At 39.9% G+C, this 26749-nt stretch overlaps 1 long non-coding RNA gene across 2 annotated transcripts in view; it reads right to left on the bottom strand.

Annotated features, from left to right (window-relative positions):
- LOC129529681 (uncharacterized) overlaps positions 1 to 26749 on the bottom strand; it is a 417056-nt gene that overhangs the window by 107020 nt on the left and 283287 nt on the right. For both annotated transcript variants that reach the window (XR_010132549.1, XR_008675225.2), the window contains exon 4: positions 728 to 2826. This is a non-coding gene — a long non-coding RNA (uncharacterized lncRNA). The remainder of the gene's footprint in view (positions 1 to 727; positions 2827 to 26749) is intronic.

Below are 26749 nucleotides of genomic sequence, written 5' to 3'. Positions count from 1 at the left end.
AAAGAATTTACATCTTAGGCCTCATTTACACACACACACAATACACACACACACACACACACACAAAGAAAGTAGAAATCAGAAATTAAAAGATCAGTTTACATTTTTGGAAATTAGCAAATTGCTCTCATATTACTCACATATTAGAAAAAGCATCATACTGGAATTTGCAAAATATTTTAAACTAAATAATAAAAACCCACACATAAAATGTGTGGCTCTTTTCTTTCAATTAGATGTAAAAGGATGGAAGAAGTTTTTTCAAGAGATTAATAAATTTGTTAATCTCCCAATAAAACTGAAAACAAAATAAGAGAACATACAAATTCCCAATGTCACGAAACAAAGAGGAACAGCACTAAGAGACAGGACTAGCTGGATTTCCTAGACCGACTAAGAGTTCCTACGCCTAGCTGACGAAGGTGACTGCACTCACCTTTAAACACGGGGCTTGTAACTCAGCTCACACCCGACCAATCAGGTAGTAAAGAGAGCTCACTAAAGTACCAATTAGGCTAAAAACAGGAGGTAAAGAAATACCAAATCATCTATCGCCTGAGAGCACTGCGGGAGGGACAATGATTGGGATATAAACCCCAGGGATTCAAGCCGGGAGTGGGCAACCCCCTTTGGGTCCCCTCCCGTTGTATGGGAACTCTGTTTTCACTCTATTAAACCTTGCAACTGCACACTCTTCTGGTCCATATTTGTTCCGGCTTTCGCTCACCGTTCACCACCGCTGAAGGCCGTCCGTCCACCACCGCCAAAGGCCGTCTGTCCACCACCGCCGAAGGCCGTCCACCACCGCTCAACGCCCTCCGTCCACCACCGCTCAACGCCCTCCGTCCACCACCGCTCAACGCCGCCCTCGCAGACCCGCCATTGACTTCCGCTCCTCCAGATCCAGCAGGGTGTCCTCTGCCCTTCTGATCCAGTGAGGCGCCCAGAGAGGCTCGCCATTGTTCCTGTGCAGCTAAGTGCCGGGGTTGGTCCTAATCTAACTGAACGCTAGTAGCTGGTTTCCACGCTTCTCTTCCGTAACCCAGGGCTTCTAACAGAACTGTACGGATCACCGCGTGGCCCAAGGTTCCCTTCCTTGGAATCCGTGAGGCCAAGAACCCCAGGTCAGAGAGCAAGAGGCTTGCCGCCATCTTGGGAGCTCTGGACGCAAAGACACGCCCATAACAGCACTACCGGCCCTACTGAAAGTGAAATAATACTAATAGAAAATGAGAGCAAGCTGGTCATGCACGGTGACTCACGCCTGTAATCCCAGCACTTTGGGAGACCAAGGCGAGCGGATCACCTGAGGTCAGGAGTCTGAGACCAGCCTGACCAACATGGTAAAACCCCGTCTCTGCTAAAAATACAAAAGTAGCCAGGCGTGGTAGCGCGCACCTGTAATCCCAGCTACTTGGGAGGCTGAGGCAGGAGAATCACTTGACCCAGGGTGGTGGAGGTTGCAGTGAGCAGAGATCATGCCACTGCACTGTAGCCTGGGCAACGAGAGTGAAACTGTCTCAAAAAAAAGAAAAAAAAATGAGAGCAACTTTATGCCAATAAATTTGAAAATTCAGACTCAATAAAAAAATTACTTGAAAAATACAACTTACAAAAACTAATATAAGAATGAATTGAGATATACAAACATACAAACAGCCCAAAATCTGTTAAAAATTGAACTTTTAAAGGTTATATGTTATATTATGTATATGTAATTTAACTCCCCTCCACAAAAAGACTCCAATGTTTTCACTAGTGACTTCTGACATAGTTAAAGAAATAATACCTAATTTACATAAATTCTTTCAAAAACAGGAGAAAGAAATGTTCCTCAACTCATTTTATGAGACTAGCAAATCCCTGATATCAAAATCTATCAAAGATATTATTAGAAAAGAAAACTAAAGATCAATATACCTCATGAATGCAGGCACGAAAATCATTAAAACATTAGCCAACAAAATCAAGTAAATAAAATCAAGTAAACAAAAGGGTAATTTATCATGACTGTGCTAAGTGTCCCCAAGTCCAAAAACCAGCCTTGGTGATTCACTAGAAGGACTTACAGGACTGACTCAGGATATAGACGTTGTATTCATGGCTAAGATGTAATAAAATGAAATGATATAAAGCAAAATCAGCAAAGAGAAAAGGTATGGAGGGAACCAGGAATAAGTTTCCAAGTCTTCTCCTGGGAGAGTCACATAGGATGCACGCACTTCTTGCAGCAACAAGCTGTAACAAAATGTGTGAAATGTTTTCTACCAGACAATTTCTTTAAAGACTCAGTGTTTATTAGAGGTTGATTATGTGGTGACTTTCTGCCTAGGGCATACCAAAATTCCAGTCCCCCGAAAGTAAAGTAGGTGTTCAGTATAAACCAGTTTAAGCACAGTAAGCCACTCTTATCAGTTAGTCTGGGGAGAAGTCTCCCAAAATCCAAGTTACCAGACACCATCCAATGGCCAAACTTGCAAGCAAGCCTTTCTAATATCTAGGCCTACGATATTAACATTTTTCTCAACAATGACCAACTGAGTTTTATTCTGAGAATAAAAAGAAAATGTTTTAACAATTAAAGTCCAACCAGTGTATTTCACCATCTTAACAAAATAATCCAAATAAAGAACATCTCATTGTTTGAATAGATGCAGTAAAACTACTTGGCAAAATTCAACATTCTTGATAATCTAGTTATAGACAATAATTTCCTCATTCCAATAAAAATCATCTGTAAAAACTTATGGCTAGTATCATACTTACTGTGAAATTACTTACAGTTTGCATAAGGCTTCCAAAGAGGAAATGGTTTTACAAGCAGTCCTAGACAGAGCAATAAAGCAAGAATATTAAATAAAAGGTCGACATTTTAGTATGAAAAGAGTTAAAACTTTATTAGCAGACGACATGGTCATTTGCACAGAAAATTCTATGTAATATACAAAACAACTAGTAAAATTAAAAAGTTAATCTAGCAAATTTACAGCATACAAAGTTGACATAAAAAAACTATCGTTTATGTACCAGCAACCAAAATTGCAAAATAAACTTAAAATACCACTTTGATAATATTCAAAAGCAGAAGATGCTTAGAAATGAATTTAATAAGTATCTAAAACTTCCACACTAAAAACTGTAAGACATCATTGAGAGAAATTAAAGAAGACCTAAATAAAAAGAGACATGTACTATGTTCATCAACTGGATTACTTAATATTGTTTACATGCCTGTTCTCTCTAATTTAATTTATACATTCGTCATGATCTCAGTGAAATCACAGCAGAATTTTTTAGTGGAAAACGAAAAGTTGGGGAGCAAGATGGCAGAATAGACAGTTCTACCAGTCATCCACCTCACAAAGACATCAGGTAAATAATTATCTACACACAAAAAAAGCACATTCAGAAGAACCAAAAATCAAGTAAGCACTCACTACGAAAGGAAAATAAATCTTGGAACCCCCAAATCACTACACTAAAGGGAAAAGTCAAGCTGGGGACTGCTTCCGGCAAACCTACCTCCCATTCTATTCAAAGTCATCCCTCTGCTCACTGAGATAAACGCATATCTGATTTCCTTCTTTGGAAAGGCTTATCAGAAACTCAAAAGAATGCAACCATTTGTCTCTCACATACCTATGACCTGGAAGCCTCGTCCCCACTTCGAGTTGTCTTACCTTTCCAGGCAAAACCAGTGGACATCTTACATATATTAGTTGATGTCTCATGTCTCCCTAAAAATATATGAAACCAAACTGTAGCCGGGCGTGGTGGCTCACGCCTGTAATCCCAGCACTGTGGGAGGGCTGAGGTGGGCGGATCACGAGGTCAGGAATTCGAGACCAGCCTGACCAACATGGTGAAACCCTGTCTCTACTAAATATACAATAATAAGCTGGGCGTGGTGGCGTGTGCCTGTAATCCCAGCTAGTCAGGAGACTGAGGCAGGAGAATCGCTTGAACCCGGGAGGTGGAGATTGCAGTGAGCCAAGATCACACCACTGCACTCCAGCCTGGGCGACAAGAGCAAAACTCCGTCTCAAAAAAAAAAAAAAAACACACAACAGAAAAACCAAGCTGTGCCCCGACCACCTTGGGCACATGGGCACATGTTGCCAGGACCTCCTGAGGCTGTGTCACGGGCGCACGTCCTTAACTTTGACAAGATAAACTTGCTAAATTGACTGAGACTTGTCTCAGATACTTGGGGTTTACACAGAATACATGGTTTTAATTTCAAATTGCTGAAAGAGTCACTGAAGAGGTAAGAAAAAGTGCCTGGAATCACCAATGCCACTTCTCCCTCATCCCTCAGCAGCACTGGTGTGGTGTGGGGAGCATTTCCGTGTGTAGGAGAGATGGATAGTGCAGCAATTGTGAAGCACTGTAACTCCTGCCCTGTAATAGCATAACATAAAACCAGACCAAATTCAGCTGATGCCTGCCCACAGAGGGAGCATTTAAACCAGCCCAGCCAGAGGGAAATCACTGATTCTTTTGTTACCAGAAAGGGGCCACGATCCAGACTCCAAGAGAGGGTTCTTGGATCTGGTGCAAGAAATAATTCAGGCCGAGTCCATAGAGTACAGTGAAAGCAAGTTGAAGAAAGTGAAGGAATAAAAGAATGGCTACTCCATAGACAGAGCAGCCCGGAGCAACCGGGCTCTGGTTGCCCATTTTTACGGTTATTTCATGACTATATGCTAAGCAAGGGGTGGCTTATTCATGCCTCCCCTTTTAGACCATATAGGGTAACTTCCTGACGTTGCCATGGCATTTGTAAACTGTCATGGCGCTGTCGGAAGTGTAGCAGTGAGGACGACAAGACGTTACTCTATCGACATCTTGGTATTGGTGGGTTTGGTTGGCTTCTTTAAAACTGCAACCTGTTTTATCAGCGAGGCGTTTATGACCTGTATCTTGTGCCGACCTCCTAGCTCATCCTGTGACTTAGAATGCCTAACCATCTGGAAATGCAGCCCGGTAGGTTTCAGCCTCATTTTACCCAGCTCCTACTCAAGATAGAATTGCTGTGGTTCAAACGCCTCTGACACCAGCGGTCTAAACATGAGTTCCTGCAAGCCTCATCACTGCGGGACAAAGTGCCCTGGGGCTCTAAGTAAATTTGAATGGTAGTTTAGACCACAAGGACTGCAACTTTTCCGTGAAACCTAGTGCTGAACTGGGCCCAGAACCAGTGGACATGACCCACCCAGCAAACAGCTGGAGCTTCTTTCTTTCTTTTTTTTTTTTTTTGAGACGGAGTTTCACTCTTGTTGCCCAGGGTGGAATGCAATGGCGCGACTTCGGCCCAGTGCAACCTCCGCCTCCCAGGTACAAACAATTCTCCTGTCTCAGCCTTCCAAGTAGCTCGCATTACAGGCATGTGTCACCACGCCTGGCTAATTATTTTGTATTTAGTAGAGACGGGGTTTCACCATGTTAGGCTGGTTGTGAACTCCTGACCTCAGGTGATCCACCTGCCTCGGCCTCCCAAAGTGCTGGAATGGCAGGCGTACACCACCCCATACGGCCTTCAACTACAGTTTCTAAGGAAGTGCTGGCATCACTGCTCCCCTAACCCCAAGCTGCACAGCTCATGGCTCTGAAATACACCCCTTCCTTCCACTAAAGGGGAGGAGAGGAAATAGTTGGGAGGACTTTGTTTTGCATCTTGGAAACCAGCTCAGCCATAGCAGGATAGGGCACCAGTCAGAATCATGAGACTCCCTTTCCAGGCACTAGCTCCTAGATGATATTTCTAGATGCACCCTGGGCCAGAAGGGAACCTGCTGGCTTGAAGGAAAGAACGCAGTCCTGGCAGCATTCATCATCTGCTAACTGATGAGCCAAAAGTGCAAGCAGGTGAAGCAAAATTAAACAAGTGGTGCTACATCAAACTGAAAAGCTTGATGTAGAAAGGACACAATCAACAGAGTGAAAGACAACCTACATAATGGAAGAAAATGTTTCCAAACCATACTCCTGACAAACGATTAATGTCCAAATATATTAGGAACTCCTACAACTCAATAGCAAAAGAAAAAAAAAACACACACACACACGAAAAAAAACCTGGACAGTGGAGTTGAATAGGCATTTCTTCAAAGAAGACATACAAATGGCCAAAAAATGGATTAAAAGATCCTTAATATCACTAATCATAAAAGCAATGCAAATCAAGACCACAACGAGATATTAACTCATGCTTTTCGGATAGCTGTAATTAAAAAATCAAAAGATAACAAGTGGGGCAATGATGTTGAGAAATTGAGAACCTGTAAACTCTTGGTGGGAATGTGAAATAGGGCAGCCACTATGGAAAGCAGTGTGATGGTTCCTCAAAAAAATTAATAATAGAAAAACCTAAATGTCTGTCAGTAGATGAATGAATAAGAAAAATATATATGCATTCAGTGGAATATATTATTTAGCCATGAAATCCTGCCATATGCTACGACATAAATAATCCTGAAGGATGTTATGCTAAGTGAAATACATCAGTCACAGAAGGGCAGTTACTTCGTGTTTCTACTTATATGAGATATCTAAGATAATCAAACCCATAAAAACAAAGAGGGCCAGGCGCGGTGGCTCACGCCTGTAATCCCAGCACTTTGGGAGGCCGAGGCGGGCAGATCAAGATGTCAGGAGATCAAGACCATCCTGGCTAACATGGTGAAACCCCGTCTGTACTAAAAATACAGAAATTAGCTGGGTGAGGTGGTGCGTGCCTGTAGTCCCAGCTACTCGGGAGGCTGAGGCAGGAGAATTGCTTGAACCCAGGAGGCGGAGGTTGCAGTGAGCCAAGATTGCACCACTGCACTCCAGCCTGGCAACAGAGCAAGACTCCACCTCAAAAAATAAAAAAAATAATAAAACAAAGAGTAGAATGGTGGTTTCCAGGGTCTGCTGGAAGGAAAAAAATGTCTGGTCACTGGTATACTTTCTCAGATTCCTCTCTCAATTTTATTTAAATCTATACTTCTTTGGGGCAGCTCTTTCTTCTACCTTGGGTTGGTACATTAAAATGTTTCTTAGATTTTGCTAATATCGAACTTGGCTATCTTAAGTTTCCTCTGCTATATTTGGGTTATTTCAGAGTGGAGAAGGTAGAAATGCCCATTACTCTCCCAATTTCAAGCATCAAGTCCCTTTAAAAAATGTATTTAATGATATAAACCTAACTAGACGTTCTGGTTCTTTTACAACAAAATGAGGAACCATTTTAAGATGTATACAGTTTGGTGGTGTTATCATATTCAGAGTTGCGCAGCTAACAACACTAATTCCAAAATATTTTAATCACTCTAAAAGGAAACTCCATACTCATCAGGAGACACTCATTATTCTTCACCTTACCTCCTCCTGGCAACCACTAATCCATTTTGTGCCTCTGTGGATTTGCCTGTTGGAATATTTCATATCAATGGAATCAGACAATTCATACAATTTGTGGCCTTATGTGTCGGGGGGCTGTTTTCATTTAGCATGATGTTCTTGAAGTTCCTGCATGTTGTAGCAAAATTAATACAATTAATTGTATTAATTAATTAGATTGTATTAATACAATTAATTTTTTTATTGTGTTAAGAACACTTAACATGAGATCTACCATCTTAACAAATATTAAAGTGCACAGTACAATATTATTAACTGTGGGCACCATGCTGTAAGCAGAGGTTTAGAACTTACTCACTTTGCTAACTGAAACATTATACCCATTGAACAGCAACTTCCATTCATCTGCTGCTCAGCTGCAGCTTACAAATGTTGCAGAATTAATGTCCCGAGCACCTAACTTCCAAGGATGGTGGGAGGGAGTAAGAAGGTAATTGCCCCAGCCACCTTATCTTTCAGAGGGACAATTCTGAGGTATGCCCTACACAATTCCTTTAAAGATTCCCAGTGAGACTCAGTCTCAGTCGCCCACACCAACAACCAGCTCAATAATGCACCCTCCATTCACTTTTCTTCTCTGTCTTACTCTCCCTGCTCCCATACTCGGAAGACCAATGATCACCTCTCAAACTTCCTGCACCCGTTCTTGCACTCATTCTTAGAATGAAAAGAAAAGGACAAATACTCTGCGTCGTAAATATCCCTAGAGCAGCCAATGTCTTTATTGACATAGGGGAAAATGAAGCTTCAAAAGAAAAAAAAAATACACTCATACACATCAACACACATAGACATACATGCACACACGTGCAAAATTCTGAATATTAAGGAAAATTCCTACCATCCCCAAACTCTTCCCATGCACTTTCCGTAGATAGATAGATGGAAATTATTTGGCCCAGAAAAGCCTTTTTTCAATCAAAAAGGTGCTCAAAACAGGGCAGGCACAAATAAATAAAAAGTACCCTATGAGGGCCGGGAGGGGTGGCTCACACCTGTAATCCCAGCACTTCAGGAGGCCGAGGCGGGTGAATCACCTGAGGTCAGGAGTTCAAGACCAGCCTGACCAACATGGTGAAACCCCGTCTCTACTAAAAATACAAAAAGTTAGCTGGATGTGATGATGAATGCCTGTAATCTCAGCTACTCAGGAGGCTGAGGCAGGAGAATCGCTTGAACCTGGGAGGTAGAGGTTGCGGTGAGCCAAGATCGTGCCACTGCACTCCAGCCTGGGGTACAGAACGAGACTCCGTCTCAAAAAAAGGTACCCTATGAGAAACAAAGGTGAAGAGAACAGAAAAAAAAATGTCAGAAAAATAATACCCACTGCTAAAGTTTGCCACAGGAAAGATGAAAAATTTCACCAATTTCCACGTTCTATAACGGAAGCCAAGGTTATTTGGACCAACCTGTATTAGTTCATTTTCACGCTGCTGATAAAGACATACCCGAAACTGGGAAGAAAAGGAGGTTTAATTGGACTTACAGTTCCACATGGCTGGGGAGGCCTCAGATTCATGGCGTAGGACCAAAGGCTCTTCTTACGTGGCGGTGCCAAGAGGGAATGAGGAAGAAGCAAAAGCGGAAACCCCTGATAAACCCATCAGATCTCCTGAGACTTATGCATTATCACAAGAATAGCACGAGAAAGACCAGCCCCCATGATTCAATTACCTCCCCCTGGGTCCCCCTCCCACAACACGTAGGAATTCTGGGAGATACAATTGAAGTTGAGATTTGAATGGAGACACAGCCAAACCGTATCACCTCCCAAACAATTGAAAATTCGGAATGGAAGAAACATTAATTGTATCCAAAACTGATGGGCCAGGAAGGAACTATCAGCCTCCTATCTCTAGAGAGACAGTAGTCAAGGCCCAGGGCGTACTTATGAAAAGAGTTTAATAGCCGACTCTCTCCAGATGGATCTGGGATTCCATAGGACTGTATCTTCATGTTAAGGGTGAAACAGAAGGAAACCCGTCCCTATTTCCAAACTCAAGGAACTTTGGCGAAAGTTATCTTGGAGCTCAGCAGAACAAGGAGGAAAACAGAAAAAAATTTGTGTCCCTGAGAAGTCATGACACAGGCTGGCTATCACACAGATTGTCAAGCCAGCTCCGTATTGCTTGGGTATTACGGAAAATCTCAAAACATAAATTTGTGTGTGTGTTGTCCCAGAGTAGCAGGATCTGGCAGAAACAAATTTCAACCCAACCCTCAAAGAATCCACATGAATCTTTTTACATTTGGGATTTTACCATTTGTTTTATGAATGAGAATGGACTTTAGTTTTAATATCTTTTTATATACTCAATTTCTGTGGTGTTGGTATCAAAGTTCTACTCGCCTCATAGAATAAGTTTAGGATTTTCCCTTTTTTATTTTATAGAATCCTTCATATATATTGAAATGCTCTGTCTGGGGAAAAAAATCTGGGCCTACTGTTTTATCTGTAGGAACAATCCTTTATTTCCTTTAACATTTATGAGACTATTCAGATTACATACTTATTTCAATTTTAATAAGTTATATATTTATAAAAATCTGTGTATTTGATCTAGGCTTTCAAATTTGTAGCATAAAGTGTTAATCATATTTTCTTATCAGCTTCTTAGTCTATACTCTATCTGTAGTTATGTGTCTTTTTAATTCTTAGTTTTATTTGTGCTTTCTCTCTCTTTTTCTTAACTTCCCTGAGGTTTGCGCCTTTTATTATATTTCTCCAACAACCAAATTTTAGCTTTGTATGTTTTACTAATTTTCTCTACATCATTATCCCCTCACTTTAGTTTTTCAGAATTAATTCTGTTGTTTCTTTTCTAATTCTTTAAATACGTAGTACATTAATTTTCAAGTTGTAGAAACATTTAAGTCTATAAACTCCTATTGTAATATCACTTTTACTGCTACTCACACATTTATTCTGTAATATTTTCAATATCATTAAGTTCTAAGTACTTTTAAATTTATATTATGGTAATCCATGAATTGCCGAGAAATATTTATGTTATTGATTTTGTTGTTGAATTTCAACTTAATTTTATTTTAGTTTGTGCTAACTCAATTGAAAATTCTTTACTAATTTTTTAAATCTCATATCAAGACTTTTATTCACATCAATTGTTGTGTAAACGCTCTCACCTTGAAGAACACTCTCCTGTAAGCTGCTTCCCTGCAACAGTCTTGACTGGTGGCCCTCTAGGCCTGATTCAATTTTCTCATCCTAGGATTTTCCATCACTACACTTTTAAGAATTTATCTCTCTCTTGTGTTGTGTCTCCTATTTTCCGCATTCCACATCTTCATCTTTCTTGGTTTACTTCTTCCTTTTGGTAGGAAAAAAATCTCTAGTAGCTTCCTAAGAAAAGGTTCACAGGGAGACAAAATTTTAGAGATCTCATATGTCTGAAAAGTGTGTGTTTCCTACTTGTACGTTTGATTTTAGTCTATGTGGGAATACAAACGTATGCCAGAAATCATTTTCCTTTAGAATTTTCAAAGCATAACTCCATTGCGTTCTGGTTTAGTGATGGTGTCAAATTATTATTATTATTATTTTTTGAGACGGTGTTTCACTCTCGTTGCCCAGGCTGGAGTGCAGTGGCGCGACCTTGGCTCACCACAAACTCCGCCTCCCGGGTTCAAGTGATTCTCCTGCCTCAGCCTCCCGAATAGCTGGGATTACAGGCAAACGCCACCACACCCTGCTAATTTTGTGTTTTTGGCAGAGACAGGGTTTCTCTATGTTGGTCAGGCTGGTCTCGAACTGACCTCAGGTGATCCGCCCACTTCGGCCTCCCAAAGTGCTGGGATTACAGGCATGAGGCACCACGCCTGGCTGGTGTTGAAAATTTTTAAGCCATCTGATTCCTCGTTCGTTGTACCTTACCTATTTTTACCCCTCTGGAAACTTATACAATTTTCTCTTTGTTGTCAGTGTCCTGAAATTTTACATTGATATATCTTCACACAAGTCTATTTTCGTCTATTTCGCGAGGTGCTGGCCCTTTAATCTATAAATAAGCATCCTTAAATTCTGAGACTTTTTACTGAATTATTTCACCAACGATTTAGTCCCCTTTGTTTTACTTATTTATTTTCTTTCTATGACTCATATAATTAAAATGTTGGAAGAAATTATCTTGGAGAAGAAGATAGCGCCACACTGATTCTATCTGTGTCAAACTATCACAGCTCAAGATTTTCATATTTTATTAAGGAGAAATGTTGTATTTCTTGGTATTCACATTGTTACCTAAGGAAGGGCAATGACTGGTTAGAAATTGAAATGCATGAGTACTAGTTAGAAGATGCAAGCACCGTATCCTCCAGAACTTAGGCATATGAAAACCTTTAAATTCCAGGCAAGTGGATTTAAGCTTCAACATTCTCCCAGCTAAAATGAATCTATTTGTGCTACGTTCTGAGATCAAAGGTGAATAAGACATTGTTTCTGCCTTCGGTGATATCTCACTCCAAAGGGAGACAAGTAAAAATGATATAAAAAGAGAGATATCTAGGCCGGGCGCGGTGGCTCACGTCTGTAATCCCAGCACTTTGGGAGGCCAAGGTGGGCGGATCGTGAGGTCAGGAGATCGAGGCCATCCTGGCTAACACGGTAAAACCCCGTTTCTACTAAAAATACAAAAAATTAGCTGGGCGTGGTGGTACACGCCTGTAGTCCCAGCTACTTGGGAGGCTGAGGCAGGAGAATCGCTTGAACCTGAGAGGCAGAGGTTGCAGTGAGCCGAGATCACGCCACTGCACTCCAGCTTGGGCGACAGAACGAGCCTCCATCTCAAAAAAAAAAAAAAGAGAGACAGAGATATGTAAAGTTCTATAAAAACTGAGAAGAGGGACAGAATATCTGTGACAGATAACTTGCTTGGGGCAGTTGGAAACACGGAGGTCTCAGTGTATGCTTTCACTGTGTCACATTTGATTATAGGCAGAAACAAATGAATCTTAACATTTAAGGGTCACAGACCCTTTTAAGGATGTAATGAAATTTATAATGATTCTTTCAATAAAAAATTATATAACAAACATACACATATATTTTGCTTACTAACTCAGAATGTGCATCATCAAGAACTCTGGGTATACGAGAATGAGTAGGAATGTTTCAGGCAGAGAAGAAGGGAAGGGGAGTCCAAACAGAGGAAACAGCACGTGCAGGAGCCTGGAGACACAAAAGCTTGTGCATTATTGGAATCAAGGTGACTATAACATAATTCAGGGTGATTGGAGCATAAGCTGGAAGATTAACCAGTCATGGTATAAGATGAAAATAGAAGGCTGGGCCTGGTGGCTCATGCCTATAATCCTACACTTTGGGAGGCCGAGGCCTCCCTCAGGTAGATCCCTCAGGTAGGCCTCCCTCAGGTAGATCACCTGAGGTCAGGAGTTTGAGACCAGCCTGGCCAAAATGGTGAAACTCAGTCTCTACTAAAAATACAAAAATTAGCCGGGCATGGTGGCAGGCGCCTGTAATGCCAGCTACTCAGGAGGCTGAGGCAAGAGAATCACTTGAACCCGGGAGGCGGAGGTTGTGGTGAGCTGAGATGGCGCCATTGCCCTCCAGCCTGGACAAAAGAGTGAAACTCCGTCTAAAAAAACACACAAAAAAACGCCCGCATGCGGTGGCTCACGCCTATATTCCCAGCACCTTGGGAGGCTGAGGTGGGCGGATTACCTGAGGTCAGGAGTTCGAGACCAGCCTGACCAACACGGAGAAACCCTGTCTCTACTAAAAATACAAAATTAGCCAGGCGTGGTGGCACATGCCTGTAATCCCAGCTACTCGGGAGGCTGAAGCAGGAGAAGCGCTTGAACCCGGAAGGCGGAGGTTGCGGAAAGCCGAGATCGCACCATTGCACTCCAGCCTGGGCAACAAGAGCAAAACTCCATCTCAGAAAAAAAAAAAAAAGTAGAAAATATAAGATAAGAAGATAGCCAGGGATAAAGCAGGAACTATCTCAAATGTCAGTCATGCACTTTGTTTACTCAGAGACAAGACCATGATTGATTACAATTATACACATCATGTCAACCCTTTTCTAACTGTTAACAAATATAACTGGAACAGCTAGTACCCAATGGAATACTAATTAACATTCTGACTGTAGGGTTTCACTGGCATTCACTACAGGTGTTGAGTGTGGAGTGCTCAAACCTCAAGCTTACAGCTTCATGAAAGAAAAATCAATGTTAGAATGAAACAAAAAGCCCCTCAACAACTACATCAATTATTTTATTCCTGAATAACTTACAGCAGAATGGCAATCTTCAATGAGTAGAAACGGTTCGCAACCATAGAAACAACTTAGATTTACCTGGGGAGTTTACAAAAAGCATACTACATGTGAGATCTATCCCAGACCAATTAAATCAGAATTTATGGGGATCGATGGATCCTAGACATCTGAATTTTGGAAAGCTTGACAGATAACTTTAATGCGCATTCAAAATTGAGAGCTTCTATGTCAAGAAAAATAATCCATGAAAGTAAGTTCCTATCTACTCATCTGCCCTTAATTATACTACACTGTTCTCATGCAGCATGATACAAGTCAAAATTATTAATTTTTTTTTGAGATGGAGTCTAGCTCTGTCGCCCAGACTGGAGTGCAGTGGCACCATCTTAGCTCACTGCAACCTCAGCCTCCCGGGTTCAAGGGATTCTTCTGCCTCAGCCTCCTAAGTAGTTGGGATTATAGGCGCCCACCCCCATGCCCAGCTAATTTTTGTATTTTTAGTAGAGACAGGGTTTCACTGTGTTGGCCAGGCTGGTCTCGAGCTCCTGACCTCGTGATCTGCCCGCCTTGGCCTCTCAAAATGCTGGGATTACAGGCGTGAGCCACCGCACTCGGCCAAAATTTGTATTTTTAAATATTTAAAAATATATGTGGTAAGGCGCAGTGGCTCATGCCTGTAATCCCATCGCTTTGGGAGGCCGAGGTGGGTGGATCACTTGAACTGAGGAGTTCAAGACCAGCTTGAAAATATGGTGAAACCCTGTCTCTACAAACACTACAAACATTAGCCGGGCCTGGCGGTGCGTGCCTGTGGGCCCAGCTACTCAGGAAGGTAAGGCGAGAGGACTGCTGGGGAGGATCACTTGAGCTCAGGAAGCTGAGGCTGCAGTGCACAGAGATGGAGCCACTGCACTCCAGTCCAGTCTGGGCAACAAAGTGAGTATATATATATATATATATATATATATATACATACATTTGGCCACTTTAATTCCTCTGCAATGGAAGTCTGAGCAGCATGCTTGAGGGTCAATATCAGGACCTGCAGGCAGCCAGCCTGTGCTAGAAATGTTCAGAGTGGGTTTTTTCACATACAGTTTCATCTGCTGAGTGTACTGCCTGAGGCTATTGTTCTCTTCATATCTGGCAGATCTTTCTGGGGAAAAGGCCACATGCATCAGCAGTTTTTTTGCTAAGGGTCTTGTAATTAATTGGATGACCTTTCAGTCAAAGAATTTCTAAGGACAAGATTTTTCCTATTTTGGCTCAGGAAACTGCAGGCATCAGTTGCACAACAATATTTAACATCAGCACAGCTAATAAGTCATATCCGTTGCATTAAACAAAATGTACAGAACTTAATATTTTTAGTTACACCCAAACACTAGATAGGGTTTGCAATTAATCATTTTTATATTCTATATTCTGTTTGACACTGATTGTACAACTTCAAGAAGAGGGTCACACAATGATTTATTCAGTAAATATGTATAGAGCTTGTGTGTATCAAAAACTGTGCTAAGTGCTGAAATTAGAAAACATACCATGTACCTGCCCTCAACATGTTGTCATTCTATTAAATGGTGTAATAACACAACACTGAGTCATAAAAGTTTCGAAAGAGAAGTTCACACAAAAAAAGAGCTAGGCAAATACGTGTGACATTATATATCACTTATAGCTGGTATCAGTTAAAGCCAGGTCTTCAAGGCCCATGAATGCCGGGATAGAAAACTTAGAACAAACTGTCTACACAAAGGGGAGTTTGTTTTATTTGGTTTTGTTTTTCATAGGAAAATAAGATCAGAGTTTCAGGAAGGGTATAAGACTAACTGCAATATATAGGATGGATTGAAGATCAACAAGAGAAGACAGAAGGTGAGTTATGAGTTTTATTAAATGGTTAAACTAATAGATGATGGTGGCCTGGGCAAGGAAAGCGGAAGCAAGGACTGGAAGAAAGAGACAGATGCGAGAATCATTGCAAAGATAAAGTATAAAAGTCTTGGCATGAGTTTTCAAGTTGGGGCTAGTAAAAAATATTGTGGGATTCTTGGCATTCATCTATCCATCAAATTATTCAACGAGTCTTTATTAAAAAAACTACCATGCAACAAGCACTGTGTTGGGTTCTGGAGGTACAGCAATGAATATGGGATTCATAGTCCCTGACTTCATAAAGCTTTATGTACAGGGAGAGACAGATAATAAATAAAAGACACAAGCAGTTGTAAATGCTGTGAAGGAAATTTTGGGATGCTGCAAGAGAGTAACAGACAGCAGTGATGGTTAGTGTAATGGACAGAACTACTCTATATTGGGTACTAAGTGAAGCTTTCTCCAAGGAAGTCTTATTTGATATATCAGAAAGAGGAAGCATTGAAAAAGAGGAAAAAAAAAAACAGTTGCCAAGGCTCAAAAACAGGACAATTTTGGCATAGTTCTGTGTTTGAAGAACAGAGAGTTGCCAATGTGCAGAATAATGCCGAGAATTTGAGTAAGAGGAAAATGATAAAGTAACCAGTGGTTTTAATAGTGCAGATGGTAATGCTGACCTTGATAAAAGCAGTTCCAGTGGAATGAGAACAAAACCAAATTGAACTGAACTGAAAAGTAAGTGGGAAGAAATGAGGGAAGTGGGTACAGTGTGTTTAGTGGAGAAAACAAACGAGGGGGTAGGTGGCAGGGGGATACACAACGGGGAAAATTCTAGTTTGTAAAAGTGATATAAGAATTTAGATCACAATTGTACATGTATACTGAGCTGGCAGAGAGGGAGAGATTAACGTACATGAGAAAATAAAATTGAGAGCAGTGGATTGTGGTTTCTAGCACCAACAGTTCACTCTCACCTTGCCTTTGAGTTGGATAAATGGCTGAAAGCTGATTCTTTTTCAAGGTTGGTTTCTATTTGGGAGAGAAGGGAGTACGGAACAAAATGAAATTGTAAACTGCATAGAAAAATAAGGATATTGAGTACCGTAGAGGAAGAAAAGAGCTCAGGAACAAGAAGATCCTGGTCCTCAAACCGAATGCTGCCTACTTTCTAATCTAGCTTCACATCACCCCTACTCCAGTTCCCAAAAGGACAATGATTGTTTCATTTAATCTAACCAAGAGCACTTTATACATCCCACCATATACATCTGTCATCTCAAAGAAGAAAGAGTATTTTAGGACTAAAAATAAAAAGAATGTAATATTAAGATTAAAATCAAATAACAAATCTAGCTTCATTGAAAACCTGTCTATACTGTTTTCTTATTTTTCTTTTAATTCTGCCATGGATTAGTGAAAATATTATCCCAGTCTTGTGTCTGTCTAGAAATCAGTATTGGGAAATCGCTAGACTGATTGCCTTATGAAATCTCTTCCAATTCAAATTCTATGATTCAGTTAATAATTACAAAACATATCATATTTGAAGTAAAATAATTTCCTTTTTATCTTCCATTCAATGATCTTATAAATAACTCTTCGCCAAGTCACCTTTGCAGTTCTCTCAGCTCTAGGGATCTAAAGCAACATTTTGACACCCTCATCAGTTTCAAGGGCCTATTCTCCCAACTTTTCAGAGAGCCGAGAGCATTTACCATAAACATATCTCTCAGCACAAAAGATAATAGCTGGTTCAACTGTTCTCTGTCAGCCTGAATGTTGGTGAAGACCTCAGTAATCACACTCCACTCTGCACAAATCCAAAATCACAAATGCAGATTAATTTATGAGAACAGAAGGAAGGAATTGAAAGAAAAAAAAGGCTGTCTTGCTGGAAGAAAGAAAAACACCAAAGAAGTCCCACTGGCTAGCTCATTTGGATATTTTTATTTCTAAAGTGTTCAAGCATCCGGATATTTTTTCAGCACTCTTAAAGAGACAATTAAATATTATATCAAATAGGATATTTAAAAAGATGACTTAAGTTATAACAAGTGGACTCCAAATACCAGAATGACCACTGGCTTACTAAGACCTCTATCTGCAGGCATGCGCCTGATGATGCCTTTCTAATTGCAACAGCATGGGCCTGGAGCAAAGTTTATTTCACTGCAAGGTCTACTTTATTGAATTTACTGCCTGTCCTAATTATCTGTATTTCCGATTAGCTGGCCTTCAAAGCTGATGTTAGTAGAAGGAAACTGTTTTCTGACATGCTAACATTTTAAAGCTAATAGGTTTTTAATAAGCAATTGAGTTTGCAGCATTCTGCTCCTGTTATGTTTTATTGGTTTTTGTGCTTTAATTTGGTATGTGTGTTTTGGCATAACTCCAATGGCAGGTGCAATTTTAAAAATGGAATCAATTAGATTCACTGTGATGTCTGATAAAAACATTCCAAGCTTAGCTTTTCAAACAAAATGCTAGGCTTGCCTCTTTCCAGAGTCCTGCAAAGAAAATGTATTGATTCCATAGGGCTTTCTCTACTGTAGCTTTTTGAAATTTTGTTCTCACTCGTCAAATGTCCAAATCCACAATCCCTTAAACAGCTTTTCTTGAGAACCACAACCTCATCTCCTCCTTTTTTGAAGCGATTAAGTCCATCTAGCAGGAGAGCCCGAGTACAGTTTATTTTCCTCTTTAAAATCTCTCTCTAGTGCTTTCTACAGTACTGCCAATTAATAGGGGCTTAATAAATCTTTGTTAAATGATAGGTTGAATGAATTTGTCGTCTCTTCTCTTTTCTCTGACTTGCAGTAAGAGAAATTTCTTTTTTTCTAAGACTAAACCTTGTCAATGATGTAGAATTTATCTGATTCTTTCCACTCATGCCTTCTTCAAGACTTTGATTCATATGATGTATTTCTTCTTAGTTTGTCTTTGGTCTTCATTTCTTCATTGGCCACTTAGTGGCTTCCTATTAACACAGGCAAATGTCTTAGTTTTGTTAAACGGCCTAAAGGGAATGGTGACTGGGACAAGGTATCTGCGTTGGAATACTAGGTTGGGTAGCAATATTCTGTTGCTTGATATCTGCGTGGCGGAAATAAAACCATACACTTTTGTCGTGTGCTTTCCATATCTGAGTTTTATCTTAAAATAAAAAGGTAAAAATAAAAACAACAAAAAAGAAACACATTGAGGACAAGAGGTTGATTAAGGCTGAACCAAATTAAAATAGAGACGAGACTTGAAGAGTCTCTTAGAAGAAAAACACAGGCCTCAGAAGTGACTTCAACCTTGCTTGACTTGCAAACATAAGCAAAACTTAACTTGAGCTATTTCTCAATGTTTATATCACAGAGAAACAGAATGTAAACTCAACCAATCAGAAGCAGTTAACAAACTTATATAATTAGGACTTTCCAATGGGATAGATCAAATGAGGCAACTGTATAACTGTAACCAATCAAACACCATCTGCTTTACTTCCGTGTCTGTTTTATAAAATTCTCCCCATTGTTTTCCCTTGATGGAGCTCCGGAATGGCTTCTAGTTTGGAGCTGTACAATTCAGGGAATATTTTTTGCTCAAACTCTTTAAAAATGGTATTGTGCCTCAGTTTACCTTTTAACATTAGGAATATTACTCATTGACTTGACAAGGTGAACGATTTCTAAAGACTAGATAGCAACTCCTTTTGTAAGTCAAGCACTTTCCAATGCTTTGTTTTCAACAAAATTGAATGACTTGCAATTGTCATGTACATAGTTTTTGGTATGTAATTCATGAAGAATTCAAAGAATTGAGTGAAATTGCTGTAAAAAAAAAAATCCTTCTTCCATTCCTATATACATATTCATGGAAACAAAGTCTATTTTTGACAAAGAAAAAAATCAAAATAGAATTAATAATGAACCCTCTCTTATTCTAGCAATTAGTAATAGTTATCTATGTCTACAAGAATGAATGGGAGTAAATGAGAGGGGAACAGGAACAATATGGGCCATCTCATTAAGAAATGTAGTTGTTTTTTTTTTTTTGAGACGGAGTTTTGCTCTTGTTGCCCAGGCTGGAGTGCAATGGCGCGATCTTGGCTCACTGCAACCTCCGCCTCCCAGGTTCAAGCGATTCTCCTGCCTCAGCCTCCCGAGTAGCTGGGATTACAGGCATGTGCCATCACGCCCAGCTAATTTTGTGTTTTTAGTAGAGATGGGGTTTCTCCATGTTGGTCGGGCTGGTCTCGAAATCCCGACCTCAGGTGATCTGCCCGCCTCAGTCTCCCAAAGTGCTGGGATCACAGGCATGAGCCACCACGCCCGGCCAAGAAATGTATTTTCAATAAATATTAACATTGTATGTTTAGCAATTATTTTCAAAAAAAACCTAACATACTCTTTTCAATCAATTTTATGTTGCTCTTAATTGAAACCTGCAAGTATGAAAATTATCAAAACAATAAGGGTGGTTATTTTTCTGTATTGTTGCATTACATGTGGTTTTTTTACTTTCTTCTTTGTACTTTTTGTATTTTTAAATCTTACAATAGGCACATATCATTTTTCACTGAATAAAGCAATAACCTATTAAAGGTATTAAAAAATACTTTCCCTTGAAAACGCCTCCCTAAAGCTATTTATCTTCTTTCTTTTTTGCTTATCTCCTTTTCATCATTATTCAGTCATCTCATTTTCTCCAAGAATCCTGCCCCTACTACTCCACAGAAAATATACTCTTCAAGGTCAACCTTATCATTACAAAATCTTCAGTCTTTACTTCCCTTGACAGCTCTTCCAACATTCGGTATAGTCAACTTCTTTGAGCCTTGCGAAATGTGTCCCTTGGCTATTCATTCCCTCTTTTTTTTCCCTTTCTGCTCGCATGTTCTCTCTCTCTTTGGCTTTATTATGTCACCTGCTAGTTGCGAAATGTAAACCCCAGCCTAAATATTTAGGACACTACTAGCTATGTGTCTCCAGGCCATTATATCATGGTTGAATGACGTTCCAGTCTGCATTCACCATTCAGAGTGTTTTTTGACCTTGAGCCATAGTTCTGTAACTGCCATTTTCACTAGGATATCTTGACACCACCTTAAACCCAACATGTCTAAAACCACATCTGTTGCTCCAAGTCAGGTTTCCCTGTAGACCATACTTGTTCTGCCACAGAACTAGGTCATAACTTCATTGCTTTTGCAAAAGCCTTTGGCCAAAAACAAGAAAAAGCCACAAAGTGATCTTTAGCTACAGTAAAAAGATGAAAACAGAACACACAGAAAGTCTGAATACAAGAATATTTATTTTTAGAGCTGATTTCATAAAAGAAATCAGACCAATATATCATTATGTCAGTTTAAGCACAGCCATAAAAGTAAATTTGGCTTCAAATTTGGAGTCAGTCAGTCTCTGGAGAGAAATGTGTTCATTACCAGTATTAGCAGCACTTTATCCTCCAAGTCATTTGGATTAAAAACCATGGGGAGGTACAATTCTCTGTTTTTTAACCCTCATATTCAGCCGTTTGCCTACTCTTGTCAAGTATTTTTGAATGTCTTTTGTTGTTCATTACATTTGCACTCCCACAAAATACCTAATTCAGGTCATGTTCACCTTACGTTAAGATGTTACAACACTCAAACTCTTTTAACTGACAGACTTCACCTCCATTGTCTTCCATGTTCCGTTCCTGTTTGTATAAATTCAACCTGCTTTAAAAATTATATTTGGTACTTGATGATTATAAGATAGAGACTGTAAACCTGAGTATTCAAGGCGTATAAAATCTGATCAGAAACCCCCTCCAATCTAAACCTCAACTATATTCCTTCACAAACTATGTCTAATCAGCTTTTGATAAACGCTATGTATGAAGTGTGGGATATGATGAAGTTTCTCTTCAAATAACCTGATCAATCTTTTATTCTTTAATTCATAGTACCCTCCTCCCTTCTTTTTTCTTTTTTCTCCTTATTTCCTTTTTGCCTTTATTAGATGCCCAGGCACGCCACAGTACCAGGCGTTATCAGTACCAGCTCACATTCCTTTCCTTATTTGGAAAGAGGACTAACTTTCTAGCTCATTACAGCCACCCCTTCCCCTTTCCTCTCTGCTTTCTTTTACCTGCCCACCTTGTCTAAAAAAAAATCAAATGTTTAGCCAACCGGGATTAGTTGGAAGCAAAAAAAATGCATATTGGAAGCAGAGGTGAGGTGGAATCTAGTGAAAGTAGCAAATAAGTAGAGAGCCTAAGACAAATGTTTAGGGGTTGAATAAAGTAGGAGCCAGTAAAGGAGAGTGAGAAAGATAATTCAGTGAGGTAGGAAGAAAACAAAGTTCAGTGTGAAGTTATAAAAGACAGGGGAAGATGATGTTCAAACAAAGAGAGAATGACCAACTGTTTAAGAGTGGTAGGTCACCGTTAAATTGGAAATATGGAAGTCGCTGATGACCTTGACAAAAGCAAGGTCAATGGAGTGGACAGATTGAAATCTGGAGTGGTTTAAGGAGCGATAGGAATTTCGAGAAAAAGAAACAGTGAGTATCAACAACTCTTTTTTTTTTTTCTTTTTTTTAGATGGAGTCTCACTCTGTAGCCCAGGCTGGAGTGCAATGGCACGATCTCAGCTCATTGTAGACTCTGCCTCTCAGGTTCAAGCAATTCTCCTGCCTCAGCCTCCTGAGTAGCTGGGACTACAGGCACGCGCCACCATGCCTGGCTATTTTTTTTTTTTTTTTTTTGTATTTTTAGTAGAGACAGGGTTTCACCATGTTGGTCAGGATGGTCTTGATCTCCTGACCTCGTGATACGCCCACCTCGGCCTCCCAAAGTGCTGGAATTACAGGCGTGAGCCACCGCCCCCAGCCAACAACTCTTATAACAGGTTTTGCAGTGAGGAGAGCAGATAAATTAGACTACAGATGAGATTTAGGGTGAATAAAGTTTTTCATTATTTTATTTTGAAGATAGTAGTTATTTTAACACATTTGGGTGTTAACAGACATGATCCAATAGAGGAGAAACTGATGTTGCAAGAGAAAGATGGTATAACTGAAAGAGCAAAATCCTCGGGGAGGTGAAAGAGAATGGGACCTAGTGCAATTGTGGAGGGACTGACTGCCCCTTCATAGGAACAGGGACACTTTTTTGGTTTGAAATAAAGAAAAGGGGTATATTAACATGAGGCTTGGAGATATCACACTCAAAGGATGGAGCAGACCTCTTTCCATGGCTTCCTTTGATTTTCTCAGTGAGGTATACAACTGGAAATAAGGGGATTGGGACAGGTGGGTATATGAAGTTTAAGGAAAGGGAACATATGAAAATGAGTTCTCAGACAGTGAAAAAGTGAACTTGCTATAGAAAAACAGTTGAAATTCCAGGAAGTATTGAGACCTGACTTGAGTTTTGAGAGCATTAAAGTTAAACCAGGGTGCCTGATGATTTGATTTTCTCCAGCTATGAAGAAATGGTAATTAATGTGCAAGGCAAAAATGGGACCCAACTTCATGATTTCCGACTCTAAGACCAATATTCTTTGTACTATACTATATTAATGGTATTTTATTTTAAATTCACTAGAAAAATCACAGCTCAGGTTACAATTGAGTAAGATATTTTCTTCAAATTAAAAAATATATATCCAAGTGGAGTATCAGCAACCATACCTATGGAAATACATTGAAGAAGCTTACAACAGGAAGCCATTTGCAGCCTGTATGCCGATCAGCATACATTTCCTCCTGTAAATATTGCAAAACGTCCATATGCTCATGTTGCAAAAGCCCTCTTGGAGCCTTGTAATCAGGCCAGTGGACCATATTGTTAGGCACAATCTAACCTCTTTCATTCTTGGCCCCAAACAAAGGACAGCAGGCTGATAGAGCTAGAGCTAATTAGCACCCCATTCATCTTGCCTTATGCTTAGAATGCCTAAAGGAAGCTTCCTGTTTCTGGCTGATGATAAAACAGAATCAGTCTCTTTTGCTTTCTGATTTGAGTCATTTATCAATCATCATTCCGCAGACACACTGAGAAGCAAAGAATGTATACACATATACATGCTTATGTTTAAAATGTTTTATAGGGGGGTGTATATGTCTTTTAGCAGGTGTGTATGTGTGTGCTTGGCACCACAATAGAATGAAAAGAAAAGTGGGAGGGGTTGAGGGAAGTGAAGTCTGGAAACTGAGTACAGCTATTCCTGAAGAGACAGAATGGTGTAAACTTAAAAGCATCGACTCTGGAGTCAAACTTCTTGGCCTGAATCCTGGCTCTGACACTTGTTAGCCACAGGGCCCTGGCCAAGTTACTTACCTTTTCTGGACCTCAGTCACCAATTTGTAACATATAAATAATAGTCGTACTTAAAATAAAAGGTTGTTGAAAGAATTAAATGAGTTGATGTTTGGAACTCTAGTATTTACCAGCTGGTGATCCCGGGAACATCATTTAAACTCTTAAGGTTCAATTTCCTTTTCAGTAAAACTTACCTCCAAAGTGTCCTCTGCTTTTGCAATTTTTTTCCTATCACAAGATTTTACATTTTCTGGTATTTTGGCAACAGATTCATGGTTAAATAAATATTGTATTAGTTACAAAATTTCCTCAAAATTCTGTTACCTATACCAATGTCCTCATCAGCGGCCAGATACATTTATGACCATTAATGTTTGATTCAAGAATGTCATATGTTGGCCGGGCGCAGTGGCTCACGCCTGTAATTCTAGCACTTTGGGAGGCCGAGGCAGGCAGATCACGAGGTCAGGAGTTCAAGACCAGCCTGGCCAATATGGTGAAACCCCGTCTCTACTAAAGATACAAAAACAACAACAACAAAAATTAGCCGGGTGTGGTGGTGCGCGCCTGTAATCCCAGCTACTCAAGAGGCTGAGGCAGGAGAATGGCTTGAACCCGGGAGGCGGAGGTTGCAGTGAGCCAAGATCGCGCCATTGCACTCCAGCCTGGGCGACAGAGTGAGACTCTGTCTCAAAAAAAAAAAAAAAAAGTCATATGTTAACCTGAAAAGCAGATGTGTCTTCCTAAGAATATATCTACATTAATATCCAATTTGATTTGCAGTTCTTGAGGCCTTATCAATGGAATCCAAAAAGGCGTACGACTAATGAAGCTCAGTGTATGTAGTGGAGTGCATAGAAGATGCCTCATCTACAAAGCTCAGAGGAATTATAGAATTGTCACTATCAACAGGCAGCTCTTTGTCTCCCTGTCATGTGTCTCCCTATACTTACTTCATAATAAGGGTAGTCCTATGTCTTGCTCACTCTGCATTCTCATGCCCAGAACAGAGTCTCTGACACTAAATGGAAACCATCATTCTCAGCAAACTATCGCAAGGACAAAAAACCGAACACTGCATGTTCTCACTCATAGGTGGGAATTGAACAATGAGAACACATGGACACAGGAAGGGGATCATCACACACCGGAGCCTGTTGTGGGGTTGGGGGAGAGGGGAGGGATAGCATTAGGAGATATACCTAATGTAAATGACGAGTTAATGGGTGCAGCACACCAACATGGCACATGTATACATATGTAACAAAGCTGCACGTTGTGCACATGTACCCTAGAACTTAAAGTATAATAAAAAATATATACACATAAAAAAATTGTGTGAAAAGTGAATGAGGAAATGAATGAAGAAAAGGCTCACTTGACTATTTGTCTCATCTTTCATCTACCTTGCAGCCAATTCTCATTATCCAAAACCTTTTAAGTAATGCTATAATAAACATTTATTCTGACAACATAGAAGAAGAATAATGGATATGCTTGAGTAATCAATTCCTGAGCAATATTCAGAAGGCTCACAAGAAATACCTGATTATTTACAATGCCTAAAGAAGCATCTTTGCCTACGGCATAAACTGTTGCTTCTTATAACAATTTTGGTGCCCCCCCCATCACTCACTTCATACACAATACACGGGGGCATGTGCGCGCGCACACACACACACACACAATTTCTTCAGTAAAGACTTCACTTCCGTAGTGATAAAAGACACATTGCTAAAATGGTAAGGAAGAAAGCAAAACAACAAAATGCGGTTTCATACTTAAGGTTCTGGGCTTTTGTGTTCCATATGGTAACTGAGCTTGCAACATAGCAAATACAGATTCCAAAAGATCTTTTTATCCCTCTATTTTGTGATTTGTGCAGCCAAGCATGTTAGAAAGAATAAGTAACCAGAACAAAGAGCTGACAGGCAAACAGAGAGCAATCTGCCATCAGTGAAGAGAACACTTTCCTCAGGCTCCAAGATTATTATTATTTTTTTCTTTTTTAAACCTATACTGCTGGGCAGAACAAACATAAGAACACAGAACCCAATCACAACAGGTGAAATCATGATGAAATAAGACCCTGAATCTTGCTTAGAAAGAAGATGGTCAACATACTATAAACAAGGGTGGGAGGTAAATCCACAAGAATAATTTGGATATGAAAAGTCTGGAAATTATTTTTTAATAGACTTTTGTGGCTTCACTTCACTTAACCATAATCTCATAAATACCCAGGAGTCATTAACTTTGCAAATTGTTTGGAGGACTCTGACGAGTTAATCCCGGAAGATAGCATGATGTACCAAAAAATCATTTACTAGAATTTTTTATTATTACAAAGAAGCAAAAAGAAATAAAATAGAAAACAGTTTCCATGAAGTATAGAGGATGCTAGACTAGGAGTCAAAAAACCTGGAGTCCATCTCCACCTAAAGTAAAAGAATTCTCCTTCTCTGTGCTTTCTGTTTTCCATGAATAAATAAGGGGTGATGAAAGGAGATGTGAGTTCAGTCAGTTCCATCCAAGCTCAACCATTACTATTTTGAAAGTCTTTCCTATTTACAGAACTTTAGCTTTAGTTTACAAAAAGCTCCCTCACTGAATCCTTACAACAATAGTGTTAAGATAAGAGTTGTTATCTCCATTTACAAATAAGGAAGCAAAAACTTAGAGTGATTAACACATTTCCCCAAAATCCTCCCTCTAGAATGTTGTAAATCCAGTTCTCATATCAAATACAATGCTCTTCAAGGATCCTATACTGACTCCCTGATACAATTTATCCTAATATACATAGTATCTCTCAAAACTTAAACTAGTATGTGACCTACACGGAATGGGGCTTTAAAACAGTAATGGATTTCATCGGACTGGAAATGACTCATTCTAATAAAATATAA

Source organism: Gorilla gorilla, chromosome X, assembly GCF_029281585.2.
Source record: "Gorilla gorilla gorilla isolate KB3781 chromosome X, NHGRI_mGorGor1-v2.1_pri, whole genome shotgun sequence".
Taxonomy (NCBI): Eukaryota; Metazoa; Chordata; class Mammalia; order Primates; family Hominidae; genus Gorilla; species Gorilla gorilla.
Note: the sequence above shows the minus strand (reverse complement) of the source record. Positions and strands in the feature narration are given on the sequence as shown.